Here is a 17233-nt window from a genome sequence, read left to right on the forward strand (position 1 = left end):
CCTTTAAATAACGAATTTAGGTGAGGTGAGGAGTCTGGGTGCGTCAATGTGCGGCGCCGGAGTGGGTTTTTGGGCCGGTGAGCATGCTTAGTTGCAGCATACAGACGGATGGGTATTGCACAGGTGTGATAAATATTTGTCTCGTGTTGTCGAGTCAAGCGTCTTTGACATTTGACAGGAGCGGACACTGAAAATGCATTATGGGCGGCGCCCTCAGCCGACGCATCGCTTCAATGGCGGATGCAGTGAGTTGATGTGTCCGCCCTGAGCCTTCTTCAATGGGAAGCGGAATGCTTTACAGCGGCATGAATGCGGGGGTGCTGGTGCTAGGAGGGAACGAGCGCGGACAATGTTGGGTGGTTTGGGTGGCCAGGGCGGTCACAAGCAGGTGTGATCACGTGTATGAACTCCCGTAAAGCCCCCACCCACCAATACACGACCGCGTTTGATGGTTTTCGCGGTCCGCACAACGCGGTACGGACGCATGCACACGTTTGCGGTCAGCGTTTTAGATGCCCTTATACACTAAAATACCAAAGAATGGACATGTTTGAGAGGCTAGGAAAAAACATGCACTTGGCCACAAGTCATTCCTTGTACTTTTCAGTTCTACCATCAGGTCTAAGCTTTTTCTTAAAGACCCAATTACATCACACATGTTTGCACCCATAAGGATGACCAGTCACTTCTTAAGTTCATAAGCTAAGATGGAATCCATCTCGCTACGGATAGCTTCCTTCCAGTATTTAGCATCAGAAGATGCATAGGCTTCTAAAATAGCTTGGGTGTGTCATCCACCACGTACACAACGAAATCATCACTCGAGGACTTTGCAGTTTTCCATCTCTTACTCCTTATAGGAGTTTCATTGTCATCCTTCCCAGGATTCTCAACATGTTCCATTGAAGTGGTGGGTTCAAGATTTACAACTAATTCCTATCTAGATAGAGTATTCAACTCTTCATTTGATGAGCTAGGCATATCCTTCATGGGAAATATGTCCTCAAAGAAAGTCCCATCATTCGACTCCATAACTTAACCAACATGCATGTCGGATACCTCAGATTTTATTACCAAAAATCTATAGCTAATGATATGAAAGGCATATCCCAGAAGAACACAATCCATGGTTTTTGGTCCAAGCTTGCGCTTCTTGGGAATTGGTATATTGACTTTCGCCAAACAACCTCAAGTGCGTAGATAAGAGAGTTTAAACATTTTCCTTTCTCATTCCTCGAATGGAGTAATGGTCTTATGCTTTGTGGGAATTCGGTTTAGGACATGACATGCAGTCATTAGCGCCTCCCCCCATCATGCCTTGGAGAGACCGATGTGTCTAACATGGCGCTGACCAAATAAGTTAGAGTTTGGCCACCCCACTGCGGTGAGTAGGGAGGCGTCCTCTCATGGATTATACCGTGTTCCGCACAAAACGAATCAAATTCATAGGAAAAAATACTCTCCATCGCGATCAGAGCTAAGCCATTTAATTTTTTGATCAAGTTGGTTATTTGCTTCAGCTTTATAGTTTTTGATGAACTTTAAAGCCTCATCTTTTGATTTCAGAAGATGCACATAACAATATTTAATGGAGTCATCAATCAACATCATGAAGTTTTTCTTTTCACCTTTTATCAACACGTCATCCATCTCACAAAGATTAGCATATGTAAGCTCTAGTGGCACCAAGTCTCTCACCTTTGCAGTCTTATGGGAGTTGTGAGGTTGCTTAGCTTGCACACATACTTGGCACTTGGAGCCCTTGACAATAGTGAATCTCGGAATTAAACTCATATTGTCTAGCCGCGACATCCAACCAAAGTTAATATGAAAAAGTCATGAATGCCAAATATTATACTCATTATCATGGCAAATATTATTAATAAGTTTAGTGCAAATATCTGACAAAGACAGGGAACAAGCCTCCATACTCATATCCTTTTCCAACAAATTGTCCATACTTAAAAAATTACAGCTTTATTGGACTCAAAACCCAACTTAAAACCATCTCGACATAAACGAGAACCGCTGACGAGACTTTTATTGATGGAGGGCACATGATGAACGTTCTTCAAGCGCACAATCTTCCCGAAAGTAAACTTCAGATCGACTGTACCGACACCTCGAAGAGTGGCATGTGACCCATTCCCCATCAGCACGGGAGAAGTCCCAGTGACCTGATAGGAAGAAAATATGGAGGCATCGGCACAAACATGTACATTGACACCGATGTCAATTAACCAATCATGAGAATGACATACTGAAAGAATGGTAGGAAAAATATCGTACGCAAATTCCTTCATATCAGTATCACCAATTACAACATTAGCAGACTTGTTGCTCTTCTCAAGTTCGCACTCCTCATAGAGGTTGGGACATCTTGGAGCCTAGTGATTAGGATCACCGCAGACATGGCATAGTCGCTTCCCTTTATTATGAGAATTCTTCTCGAAGTTGGTAGAGTGTGACGGCTTGTTCTTTGCATCAAACTTGTCTTTGCCCTGAGATTTGTGTTGGAAATATGCCCTAAAGGCAATAATAAAATGGTTATTATCATATTTCCTTGTTCGTGATAATCGTCTATTGTTCATGCTATAATTGTGTTAACAGGAAACCATAATACATGTGTGAATAAATAGATCACAATGTGTCCCTAGCAAGCCTCTAGTTGGCTAGCTCGTTAGTCAATAGATGATCATGGTTTCCTGGTCATGGGCATTAGATGTCATTGATAATGGGATCACATCATTGGGATAATGATGTGATGGACAAGACCCAATCCTAAGCGTAGCACTAGATCGTATTGTTCGTATGCTAAAGCTTTTCTAATGTCAAGTGTCTTTTCCTGCAACCGTGAGATTTTGCAACTCCCGGATACCGTAGGAGTGCTTTGGGTGTACCAAACGTCACAACGTAACTGGGTGACTATAAAGGTGCACTACGGGTACCTCCGAAAGTGTATGTTGGGTTGGTACGAATCGAGATCGGGATTTGTCACTCCGTGTGATGGAGAGGTATCTCTGGGCCCACTCGGTAGAACATCATCATGAGATCAATGTGACTAAGGAGTTAGTCACACGATGACGTGCTACGGAACGAGTAAAGAGACTTACCGGTAACGAGATTGAACAAGGTATAGGTATACCGACGATCGAATCTCGGGCAAGTTCTATACCGACAAACAAAGGGAATTGTATACGAGATTGATTGAATCCTTGACATCGTGGTTCATCCGATGAGATCATCGTCGAGCAAGTGGGAGCCATCATGGGTATCCAGACCCCGCTGATGGTTATTGGCCAGAGAGGTGTCTCGGTCATGTCTGCTTGTCTCCCGAACCCGTAGGGTCTACACGCTTAAGGTTCGATGACGCTAGGGTTATAGGGAATTGTTATACGAGGTTATAGAAAGTTGTTCGGAGTCCCGGATGAGATCCCGGATGTCACAAGGAGCTCCGGAATGGTCCGGAGGTAAAGATTGATATAAAGGGCGGATGGTTTCGGACACCGGAAGTGTTTCGGGCGTCACCGGTAACGTACCGGGACCACCGGGACCACCGGAGGTGGCCCCGGGGGTCCACCGGAAGGGGGCAACGACCCCGGGAGGCTAGATGGGCCAAGTGCGGGAGGGAACCATCCCCTAGGTGGGCTGGTGCGCCCCCCACACTCAGCCCAAAGTGCATGAGGTGGAGAAGGGGGGAAACCCTAGGCGCTGGTGGGCCTAAGGCCCACCTAGGGGTGCGCCACCCCTCCCCCTTGCCCTGGCCGCCGCACTTCCCATCTGGGGGGGCTGCCGTACCACCTACGGTGGGAACCCTAGGGGTGGCACCCCCCCCCCTCCCCTCCTCCTATATATAGTGGCACTTTTGGGCTTTTGGAGATACAGTTTTCCCTCTCCCTCGGCGCAGCCCTGCTCTTCTTTCTCCTCCTCTCTGCCGGTGCTTGGCGAAGCCCTGCCGGGAGACCTCGTCTCTCCATCGACACCACGTCGTCGTGCTGCTAGAGATCTTCCCCAACCTCTCCCTCCTTCTTGCTGGATCAAGGTGCGGGAGACGTCACCGGGCTGCACTTGTGTTGAACGCGGAGGTGTCGTAGGTCGGCACTAGATCGGAATCACACCGCGATCCAAATCGTCGCGAGTACGACTCCATCAACCGCGTTCTAGTAACGCTTCCGCTTAGCGATCTTCAAAGGTATGAAGATGCACTCACCCCTCTCTCGTTGCTGGTCTCTTCATAGGAAGATCTGAATAAGCGTACGATTTTTTTTGAATTTATGCTACGTTACCCAACAGTGGCATCCGAGCCAAGTATTCTATGCGTAGATTCTGTGCACGAGTAGAACACAAAAGGTTGTGGGCGATGATTTGTCAATTTCTTGCCGCTACTAGTCTTATTCTTTTCCGGCGGTATTGTGGGATGAAGCGGCCCGGACCGACTTTACACGTACGCTTACGTGAGACTGGTTCCACCGACAGACATGCACACCGTGCATAAAGGTGGCTAGCGGGTGTCTGTCTCTCCTACTCTAGTCGGATTGGATTTGATGAAAAGGTTCCTTGTGAAGGGTAAATAGCTTTGGCATATAATTGTTGTGTCTGTCATGTAGGTAAGAAGGCGTTCTTGCTAGAAACCCAAATCAGCCACGTAAAACTTGCAACAATAATTAGAGGACGTCTAACTTGTTTTTGCAGGGTTTGGCATGTGATGTGATATGGCCAAAGTTGTGATGTTGCATGTATGATGTATGACATGATCATGTTATTGTAATAGGTTTCACGACTTGCATGTCGATGAGTATGACAACCGGCAGGAGCCATAGGAGTTGTCTTAATTTATTGTATGAGATGCAACGCCATGTGCTTACTACTTTTACTTCATTGCTAACGGTTAGCTATAGTAGTAGTGATAGTAGTAGTTGGCGTGACGACTTCACGGAGACACGATGATGGAGATCATGGTGTCACGCCGGTGACGATGATGATCATGCGATGCCTGAAGATGGAGATCCAAAGAGCAAAGATGATAATGGCCATATCATGTCACTATATGATTGCATTGTGATGTTTATCATGTTTTTCATCTTATTGCTTAGAACGACGGTAGCATAATAAGATGATCCCTCTTAAAATTTTGAGAACGTATTCCCCTAAGTGTGCACCGTTGCGAAGGATCGTAGTCTCGAAGCACCACGTGATGATCGGGTGTGATAGATTCTAACGTTCGCATACAACGGGTGTAAGCCAGATTTACACACGCGAAACACCTAGGTTGACTCGACGAGCTTAGCATGTACAGACATGACCTCGAATACAAGAGACCGAAAGGTCGAACATGAGTCATATGGTTGAATACGATCAGGATGAAGTTGCTCACCATGGTGACTAGTCTGTCTCATGTGATGATCGGACACGGGTTAGTCAACATGGATCATGTATCACTTAGATGACTAGAGGGATGTCGATTTAAGTGGGAGTTCATACTTAATTTGATTAAATGAACTTAATTGTCATGAACTTAGTCTAAAAGTTGTCTTTATAAATATTGTAGATGGCCAACGTCAACCTCAATTTCAACGCATTCCTAGAGAAAAACAAGCTGAAAGATGATGGTAGCAACTATGCGGACTGGGTTCGCAACTTGAAGCTCATCCTTGAAGCAGCTAAAAAGGCTTATGTCCTTGATGCGCCGTTAGGTGACCCTCCCGTTCCCGCAGCAGCCGAGGACATTCTAAACGTCTGGGAAACGCGGAGTGATGACTACTCTCTGGTTAGGTGTGGCATGTTATACAGTTTAGAAACGGGGCTCCAAAGGCGTTTTGAGCACCACGGTGCATATGAGATGTTCCAAGAGCTGAAGCTAGTTTTTCAAGCTCATGCCCGTGTCGAGAGATATGAAGTCTCCGACAAGTTCTTTAGCTGTAAGATGGAGGAGAACAGTTCTGTCAGTGAGCACATACTCAAAATGTCTGGGTTACACGGTCGTCTGACTTCACTTGGAGTCGAACTTCCGGATGATGCTATAATTGACAGAATCCTCGAGTCTCTCCCACCAAGCTACAAAGGTTTTGTGCTGAACTACAACATGCAAGGGATGGAGAAGACCATTCCCGAGTTGTACTCGATGCTCAAGTCTGCAGAAGTAGAAATCAAGAAAGGGCATCAAGTGTTGATGGTCAACAAGACCACTAGTTTCAAGAAGGGCAAGGGTAAGAAGAACTTCAAGAAAGACGGCAAAGCCGTTGCCGCACCCGGTAAGCCAGATGCCGGGAAGAAGAAAAAGAATGGACCCAAGCCTGAGACTGAGTGCTTATATTGCAAGGGAAAGGGTCACTGGAAGCGGAACTGCCCCAAATACTTAGCGAACAAGAAGGCCGGCAACGTTAAAGGTATATGTGATATACATGTTATTGATGTGTACCTTACCATCGCTCGTAGTAGCTCCTGGGTATTTGATACCGGTGTTGTTGCTCACATTTGCAACTCAAAGCAGGAACTGCGGAATAAGCGGAGACTGGCCAAGGACGAGGTGACGATGCACGTCGGGAATGGCTCCAAGGTCGATCTGATCATCGTCGGCACGCTACCTCTACATCTACCATCGGGATTAGTTTTAAACCTTAATAATTGTTATTTAGTACCAGCTTTGAGCATGAATATTGTATCAGGGTCTTGCTTAATGCGAGACGGCTACTCATTTAAGTCAGAGAATAATGGTTGTTCTATTTATATGAGTGATATGTTTTATGGTCATGCTCCGTTGGTGAATGGTTTATTCTTGATGAATCTCGATCGTGATGTTACGCATATTCATAGTGTGAGTACCAAAAGATGTAAAGTTGATAATGATAGTCCCACATACTTGTGGCACAGCCGCCTTGGTCATATCGGCGTTAAGCGCATGAAGAAGCTCCATACTGATGGACTATTAGAGTCTCTTGACTATGAATCATTTGACTCATGCGAACCGTGCCTCATGGGCAAGATGACTAAGACTCCATTCTCAGGAATAATGGAGAGAGCAACCGACTTATTGGAAATAATACATACTGATGTGTGTGGTCCAATGAACGTTGAAGCTCGCGGTGGCTATCGTTACATTCTCACTCTCACCGATGATTTGAGCAGGTATGGGTATATCTACTTAATGAAACACAAATCTGAGACATTCGAAAAGTTCAAGGAATTACAGAGTGAGGTCGAGAATCAACGTGACAGAAAAATTAAGTGTCTACGATCTGATCGTGGAGGAAAATATTTGAGTCACGAGTTTGGCACACACCTAAGGAAGTGTGGAATCGTTTCACAACTGACGCCGCCTGGCACACCGCAACGCAACGGAGTGTCTGAACATCGTAATCGCACTTTATTAGATATGGTACGATCTATGATGTCTCTTACCGACTTACCGCTATCATTTTGGGGATACGCATTAGAAACTGCAGCATTCACTTTAAATAGGGCACCGTCTAAATCCGTTGAGACGACACCATATGAACTATGGTTTGGCAAGAAACCTAAGTTGTTGTTTCTTAAAGTTTGGGGCTGCGATGCTTATGTGAAGAAACTTCAACCAGAAAAGCTCGAACCCAAAGCGGAGAAATGCGTATTCATAGGATACCCTAAGGAAACTATTGGGTATACCTTCTATCTTAGATCCGAAGGTAAAACCTTTGTTGCCAAGAACGGATCCTTTCTAGAGAAAGAGTTTCTATCGAAAGAAGTAAGTGGGAGGAAGGTAGAACTTGATGAGGTAATTACACCCCCTCTCGAACAAGAAAGTAGCGCAGCGCGGGAAATTGTTCATGTGGCACCTGCACCAACTGAAGAGGAAGTTAATGATAATGATCATGAAGCTTCGGATCAAGTTACTACTGAACCGCGAAGGTCCACAAGGGCACGCTCCGCACCAGAGTGGTACGGCAACCCTGTGATGGAAATCATGTTGTTAGACAACGGTGAACCTTCGAACTATGAAGAAGCAATGGCGGGCCCGGATTCCAACAAATGGCTTGAAGCTATGAAATCCGAGATAGGATCCATGTATGAGAACAAAGTATGGACTTTGGTGGACTTGCCCGATGACCGGTGAGCCATAGAAAATAAATGGATCTTCAAGAAGAAGACTGATGCAAACGGTAATGTAACCGTTTATAAAGCTCGACTTGTCGCAAAGGGTTTTCGACAAATTCAAGGAATTGACTACGAAGATACTTTCTCTCCCGTAGCGAAGCTAAAATCAGTCTGAATCATGTTAGCAATTGCCGCCTTTTATGATTATGAAATTTGGAAAATGGACGTCAAAACAGCGTTCCTTAACGGGAACCTTAAGGAAGAGTTGTATATCATGCAACCAGAAGGTTTTGTCGACCCTAAGGGTGCTAACAAAGTGTGCAAGCTCCAGCGCTCCATCTATGGGCTGGTGCAAGCATCTCGGAGTTGGAACATTCGCTTTAATGAGGTGATTAAAGCGTTTGGGTTCATACAGGTTTACGGAGAAGCCTGTCTGTACAAGAAAGTGAGTGGGAGCTCTGTAGCTTTCCTCATACTGTATGTGGATGACATATTATTAATGGGGAATAATATGGAGATGTTGGAGAGCATAAAGGCCTATTTTAACAAGAGTTTTTCAATGAAGGACCTTGGAGAAGCTGCATACATATTAGGCATCAAGATCTATAGAGATAGATCGAGACGCCTCATAGGTCTTTCGCAAAGTACATACCTTGACAAGATATTGAAGAAGTTCAATATGGAAAACTCAAAGAAAGGGTTCTTGCCAGTTTTGCAAGGTATGAGATTGAGTAAGACTCAGTCGCCGACCACGGCAGCAGATAGAGAGAAGATGAGTTATGTCCCCTACGCTTCAGCCGTAGGCTCTCTTATGTATGCCATGCTGTGTACCAGACCTGATATAAACTTTGCCATAAGTTTGGTAGGGAGGTACCAAAGTGATCCTGGTATGGAACACTAGACAGCGGTCAAGAATATCCTTAAGTACCTGAAAAGGACTAAGGAAATGTTTCTCGTTTATGGAGGTGACGAAGAGCTCATCGTAAAGGGTTACGTCGACGCTAGCTTCGACACAGATCTGGATGACTCTAAGTCATAGACCGGATATGTATATGTTTTGAATGGTGGGGCAGTGAGCTGGTGCAGCAACAAGCAAGAAGCCGTGGCAGCATCTACATGTGAAGCGGAGTACATAGCTGCTTCAGAAGCAGCTCATGAAGGAATTTGGATGAAGGAGCTCATCACCGACCTTGGAGTGGTTCCAAGCGCGTCGGGTCCAATGACACTCTTTTGTGATAACACTGGGGCCATTGCCATAGCCAAGGAGCCCAGGTTTCACCGGAAGACGAAGCACATCAAACGCCGCTACAACTCCATCCAGGACCATGTCCAGAGTGGAGTAATAGAGATTTGTAAAGTACATATGGATCTGAATGTTGCACACCCGTTGACTAAACCTCTTCCACGAGCAAAACATGATCAACACCATAATGTTATGGGTGTTCGATACATCACAATGTAACTAGATTATTGACTCTAGTGCAAGTGGAATACTGTTGGAAATATGCCCTAGAGGCAATAATAAAATGGTTATTATCATATTTCCTTGTTCATGATAATCGTCTATTGTTCATGCTATAATTGTGTTAACAGGAAACAGTAATACATGTGTGAATAAATAGATCACAATGTGTCCCTAACAAGCCTCTAGTTGGCTAGCTCGTTAGTCAATAGATGATCATGGTTTCCTGGTCGTGGGCATTAGATGTCATTGATAACGGGATCACATCATTGGGATAATGATGTGATGGACAAGACCCAATCCTAAGCGTAGCACTAGATCGTATTGTTCGTATGCTAAAGCTTTTCTAATGTCAAGTGTCTTTTCCTTCGACCGTGAGATTGTGCAACTCCCGGATACCGTAGGAGTGCTTTGGGTGTATCAAACGTCACAACGTAACTGGGTGACTATAAAGGTGCACTACGGGTACCTCCAAAAGTGACTGTTGGGTTGGTACGAATCGAGATTGGGATTTGTCACTCCGTGTGACGGAGAGGTATCTCTGGGCCCACTCGGTAGAACATCATCATGAGCTCAATGTGACTAAAAGAGTTAGTCACACGATGACGTGCTACGGAACGAGTAAAGAGACTTACCGGTAACGAGATTGAACAAGGTATAGGTATACCGACGATCGAATCTCGGGCAAGTTCTATACCAACAGACAAAGGGAATTGTATACGGGATTGATTGAATCCTTGACATCGTGGTTCATCCGATGAGATCATCGTGGAGAAAGTGGGATCCACCATGGGTATCTAGACCCCGCTGATGGTTATTGGCCGGAGAGGTGTCTCGGTCATGTCTGCTTGTCTCCCGAACCTATAGGGTCTACACGCTTAAGGTTCGATGACGCTAGGGTTATAGGGAATTGTTATACGAGGTTATCGATAGTTGTTCGGAGTCCCAGATGAGATCCCGGACGTCACGAGGAGCTCCGGAATGGTCCGGAGATAAAGATTGATATAAAGGACGGATGGTTTCGGACACCGGAAGTGTTTCGGGCGTCACCGGTAACGTACCGGGACCACCGGGACCACCGGAGGTGGCCCCGGGGGTCCATCGAAAGGGGGCAACGACCCCGGGAGGCTAGATGGGCCAAGTGCGGGAGGGAACCAGCCCCTAGGTGGGCTGGTGCGCCCCCCACACTCAGCCCAAAGCGCAGGAGGTGGAGAAGGGGGGAAACCCTAGGCGCTGGTGGGCCTATGGCCCACCTAGGGGTGCGCCACCCCTCCCCCTTGCCCTGGCCGCCGCACCTCCCATCTTGGGGGGGCTTCCGCACCACCTAGGGTGGGAACCCTAGGGGTGGCACCCCCCTCCCCTCCTCCTATATATAGTGGCCACTTTTGGGCTTTTGGAGATACAGTTTTCCCTCTCCCTCGACGCAGCCCTACTCTTCTTTCTCCTCCTCTCTGCCGGTGCTTGGCGAAGCCCTGCCGGGAGACCTCGTCTCTCCATCGACACCACGCCGTCGTGCTTCTGGAGATCTTCCCCAACCTCTCCCTCCTCCTTTCTGGATCAAGGTGCGGGAGACGTCACCGGGCTGCACGTGTGTTGAACGCGGAGGTGCCGTAGTTCGGCACTAGATCAGAATCACACCGCGATCTGAATCGCCGCGAGTACGACTCCATCAACCGTGTTCTAGTAACGCTTCCGCTCAGCGATCTTCAAAGGTATGAAGATGCACTCACCCCTCTGTCGTTCCTGGTCTCTCTATAGGAAGATCTGTATAAGAGTAGGAAATTTTTTGAATTTATGCTACGTTACCCAACAATTTGTTCTTGTTGTTTTTGGACTTGTTGAGATGGAATTTCTTCTTCTATATCATATGGGAACTAGAAGCTCCCCCAACAACTTGATCATGTGTGTCTTTTTCTCTCACCTTCTCTTCAACATCAAGAGAGCCAATGAGATCTGAAACGGAAAACGCATGTCTCTTGTGTTTCATAGAAGTAGCAAAGTTGCTTTGCAAAGGTGGAAGCTTGGCAATGATGTCTCTGGCAACAAACTTGCCCGGCAACAAACACTTGAAGTACTCAAGCTCCTTCGTGAGTGACTTTATCTGATGAGCTTGCTGAAAAATAGAGCGCTCATCAATCACCTTGTACTCATAGAATTTCTCCATGACGTACAACTCGTTGCCAGCGTCTGACGCTCCAAGCTTGGCCTCGAGTGCAGCCCACATGTCCTTGCCATTGTCAAACTACATATATGAATCCACAATGAAATTTTCAAGAACACTCGGAAGGGCATCCTTGAAGAGGGTATCGATCTTCTCAAAAGCTTCCAGCATGCAGTATTAAGATCGCCCTCAGGATTACCCTTGGTGGTGTCATAGCAGTACATGGTTTGAAACCAGTAGACTACTCTCGTGCGTCATATCTTATATTGCACCCCCTTGAAGGTGGGCGGCTTCAAATGCGTAGTAAAACCACTAAGAGTAAATTGCCTATAATCAAGTTTTTGTATTGTTGAATATATGAGCAAGTTACTACGAGATTTAATTTGTATAAACAATAAGTAAATCATGACGGCAATAACAAAGATTAAACTAATCATGTGGACTAGTATAGTAGATGAACAAATCGAATCTACGACACAAACTAGAAACATAAATTCTAGCATGATTTCGAACAAAGAAGGCATGATTGCATACGGTACAGCGGGAGCAGAACCGCGAGCGTTGGTGTTGTCGCCCATATCGCTGATGAAGAGGTTCCCAACATCGGGGAAGAAGTCATCGTCAGGGAAGTAGTTGTTACCAACAGTCGTGCGAGTGCGTTCCCCAAAAAGAAACCCAACGCGACGCGTCGGGACAAGGCGAGGCGGAGGAGTGCGCGTGTAGATCTGTTCTTCTCATGCTCGTACAAGTGCTGGAAGAGCTCACCTTATAAGGTGGTGCAACCTTTTACCAACTAGCGGGCATGAAAGTAAATATTAATCCCACTCATACTGCATACAACCATGCAAGAATGGTTCATGGGAATTTCAGATTTTTAGTTGGACTTTGGGCCAAAGGCCTTCTAGCAAAATCCAACAGCCTTGTTCCTATACTCCCAAATGGCACAAATCACTATATCACTCCAACTGCTGCTAAACCTCTATTTTCCATAGAAATTCATAGCTCACACACAAAATCTCTCTAACAGAATTCATATTCATATGTATCCCCAAATCATGCATGACTTACTACTCCACATACATATCTAGCCAGCGAACGATGTATAAACAAGTGATCCACCATCTCCTCTTTATCACAAAATCTACCTTTACTACTCCCCTTCCTGCCTCTTTTTAGCAAATTATCTATCGCGAGGGACGGAATTTATACTGTAATAAAAGTTATAAGGGTGACGAAAGCCACACCGCAATAAGTTACATGATGAAAATACACATATATCTAGTGTGTGTGTGTGTGTGTGTGTTTGAGATGATACATATATCTAGTTTGAATGGGCCGATGGATGTGCTACCTTCAATTATAAGCAACATCATACTGTACCCACCGTACCACACGTATGACGACGGCAGTTCCACAAGGTAATACATGGAGCACTGTTCCTTGACCTGTACACGGATGGTACGTGATCACATACAAAGCATGTACTCCGTATGAGTTTATCCGGTGAGCATGAGTTTGCCACAAAGCCATCACGTCGTCGATCGGCACGTGTTGTCATTGGTGATTTGCTGCTCCAGGACCGGCCCTTAGCCTTCACTATGTGCCTCCAAAACAGGGTGTCTCTCTGCTCAATTTTAGCTCACCTAAGGTCTGCTGTAGCATGTACTCAAATAGTGACGACGCGTACGTACCTGACACTTTCGTTGATAAGATGAACCACCGTTTGGTGGGGGTGGTAGACTTATAAGGGCACACAATAGTACATTATGAACCATACAAGTACAAGCCATTCTGGTCGCTTATACTTCCCCTGTATCAATATATTTGTAGTTGGAGGAATTTATATTAGTTTCAGTTTCCCTCGGCTCGGTACAGAGAAAGTATATGTTTTGGAAACAATCATCGTCCACAGTGGTACATATTTTAAGTGAATCATCGCTTGAATGGAAGGTAGTTTTTTATTGCACATAGCTCGAAAAGAAAAAGAAACAACCGTATGCGATGGTAATAACAAAACTCGGCCATGACAGTGGCTGCAAGCCACGGCTGAGACCATCATCGCACATGGCCGGCCCCTCGACTGTGTGGGATGATCATTCGTGTACTTCACAAATGACGATTCCCATCAATATTTGTGCGTGCATTAAATATAAACATAGTCCGACTGTGTGCATCTTTCTTTACAATTGCAAATAAAAATATATATACTCGCTCCGTATCAAAATATAAGACATTTGTTGACATTCTCTTATACAGAGGGAGTACTCCACTTGTTGTCCCCGTTTTATTTTTTGGAAATAAGATTACTCCACTTGTTGTCCCCGTTTTATTTTTTGGAAATAAGATTACTCCACTTGTTGTCCCCGTTTTATTTTTTGGAAATAACATACTCCAGAGGGTATACAGAGGGAGTACCACCTCACTCATTGCAGTGCCCAAGACCAAGCTCTGAACAGTCGTATCGAGCACAATTGCACGGTGGAATTGCTTGGGTTCAATGGTACTGACAATGTAAACTTTGGAACTCCACCAAAATAACTCCAGGGTGCCAAAGTTGCACGGTTACCAAGCTGACAGCTAGCAACACAAGAGCCACTAGCTACTCCATTGCAACAACTCGTGCTCTCTGCTGCAACGCATCACATGCAATGGCTAGGGCTAAACCATTGCAATTGCATGCATCCAACCTAAATCTGGGCATATCCTGGGCCGGGCCAGGCTTTACAAAGCCCAAACTAGAAATCTCAAGCCCGAGCCCGGCCCGGCCAGGCCAAAAAACGTAAAATCAGATCCGAGCCTCGTCCGAATGGGCATAAAAGGTGAATTCCGGGCCGGGCCGGGCCTCCGTGTAAATCATAGTTTTTTGCAAGCCCGAGCCCGGCCCGAACTACTTTCCGAGTCCGATTTTCAAGCCCGAGCCTGACCCAAACTACTTTCCAGGCCCGATTTTCAAGTCCGAGCCCGGCCCGAACACAAAGCCCGACCCGGCCCGGCCCGGGGTTTTCGGGCCGGGCTGCCCATGCCCAGATGTAATACAACCTGACTCGCATGGCAGCTAGTAATCCTAAATAGTTTGCCGATTTTGCAAAATGCAGGTGGCCGTCGCTAGTCGATTTCTGCTTTGTAGGAGGCCAAAGATGTCGTGTGAGGACTTCCTCAGAGCTGGGGATAACGCTACAAGCGGCTGCTTGTTGCGGCATCCGAGGTGGGGGCGAGGAAGAAACTCATGTGGTGTTTGGTTAGGCATGTGCCAATGCATCGTCTCTTAGCACGTAATCATATGTGTAATAAAACATAAGAAACAACTAGTACAATGCATTAATTATATCTTATGAGTTGTAGAGTATCTAAATTTAATGATTTGTGCCTCATACATGCATGTGATTGGGTTAGCATTTCTTTTTTGCCTATGACCACGTGTCAAAGTTGTATGTTACTACTCCCTGCGTCGCGGTTTAGAAGGCGTGCATTGAAATTATCTAGAACCTAGGTGGTTATTGATTGGTTGTGAAATGAGTTCAAAAAATAGCATTCACACTACGCATGCATATAGAATTAGTACAACGGAGTACTAATTAGATGCTAGAAGTAAATGCAATACGCCTTAAACATCGTCTATTGTGGAAATGCACGTAAATTTAATTGTGCCTTCCAAACCATGACGGAGGTAGTAGCTAAGATACAACCTCATCATCTCTCTTCATTAAATACAGTGTCACATAAGCAAAATGTCTATGAAATCGCGCTAAGTGACTTGCATTGGTACAGGACTTAGGCTTTTAAAAACGGAACTAAGGTCAAACCAACCCCCCCCCCCCTTAATTAGGGGGGGGGGGGGTGCGGGAGCCGCATAATTTCTTGCAGATGATGGGGGTTCGAGAGATGGCCAACAACAGTTGTGGGGGATGTGGGGGAGGCCGCTGGTTGGTGCGGGGTGTGCATGCGGAAGAAGAGATGAGGAGAGGGGTTGTGGTGAACATGAACAATGTTTTATCTGTTTTGGGTTGTTGGATCGTTTATTAGAAAAATGTGCCTGAAACTTTTTCACGTACATGACTTATATGTAGTCCCTTAGGCTGGTTGTAATGGGGAGTATCATATACTAGTATCATTCATATGATACTAGTGTATGATACTACACTCCTAATGCATAGTATCATATGTTAGTATCATAGGATATGTCATTTATTGTCATGCATGACACATAGTAGCACAACATTTAATATGATACGATATCATAATATGATACTAACCCCTCTCTTTCTTCATTTAATTCTATGTCAACTCATAAAAATTACCTAATTGGCATGCATGATACTACCTATAATACTACCATTACGATCAGCCTTATTTTACAAGAAGTAACTTTATTACATGCTAGCTAATTGTTAGACGACTGAAATTTCAATCACGCCAGTCAATTTTTTAAGTGAGAAGAACACAAGGCGACTCCGAGACAAAGACAATGGGTGGGGCTATGGGAGGAAGGGCCTGGCCGTCGGAGGCAGGCCATCATTGGTGGAGGACAGGTGGGGAGAGGGGGCTGACGGGGTCGAGTGTTGGGTGCACGGTGTCATCGACGCCATTAATAGTGGGAGGTTTGAGGGATGGCCGGGAACGAAAACCCGGCTCGGGCAGGGCATGGCGGTGAGGCATCATCGCCGGTAGCGAGTGACGAGGTGTGGTGGGGGATGCGCTATTGGCGGAAGAAGAATATTATGATCCGTTCGATTACCGGTTAGATGAGTGAAGGAAAATTGGTTGATGGAAGAAAAAATTGGACCACTCTAAAATATAGTCGACCCCATTTTATTACCCGGCCTTATGAAAGTTAGCATATACTTCCTTTCTTTTCGGTTTATAGGGCTCATTTCAAAAGTTTTAGATTTCTAGTATATCAGGCTTATTTAGAGTCTAATTAAGTTAAAGTGCTTTGAGTATCATGCCATATTTAATTCATAGAGATAAGAGAAAGGAAATTAGTGACTATGCATGCATCTTTTTCTATATGCATCATGCAAGTTCAATAAGAGAAAGGTATTACCTTGGAAATTGAATATGTAAGAAATATTTCATTGGCTAGTTAAAACTAATGCCAACCATTCACAATTTATCTTGGTTGATGAGATTTCATGTTTAAGCCTTATAAACCGGAAAGTATGGAGTAATGTACAAAAGCAATCCGAGATTAAACACCGATGAAACATCACAAAACAACAAACTTGTACTACTCCTACAGCAAATTGGCTCATATGATGGAACCTACCCACCACACTTGAAGTCTTAGACTTGACACTAGCGATTGATTTATTTATTTATTTTGATTCATTTGAAATATTTTGGTGATGTGCTATGGAAGAAGATGTTTTTATCAACTATGAAGACGTATGTGACGACTTCATAAATCTAAAGATGCTGTGCCGACTCGGTATCTCAAATGTGCTTTGTGAGTGTGTGTTTATAAGGTTAAGTTATTTGTATGAGAGCATGTGCATTTGTATTGTGTTAAAAAAACATATTCCTAGTGACAAGTTTTTTCC

Source organism: Hordeum vulgare, chromosome 5H, assembly GCF_904849725.1.
Source record: "Hordeum vulgare subsp. vulgare chromosome 5H, MorexV3_pseudomolecules_assembly, whole genome shotgun sequence".
NCBI lineage: Eukaryota > Viridiplantae > Streptophyta > Magnoliopsida > Poales > Poaceae > Hordeum > Hordeum vulgare.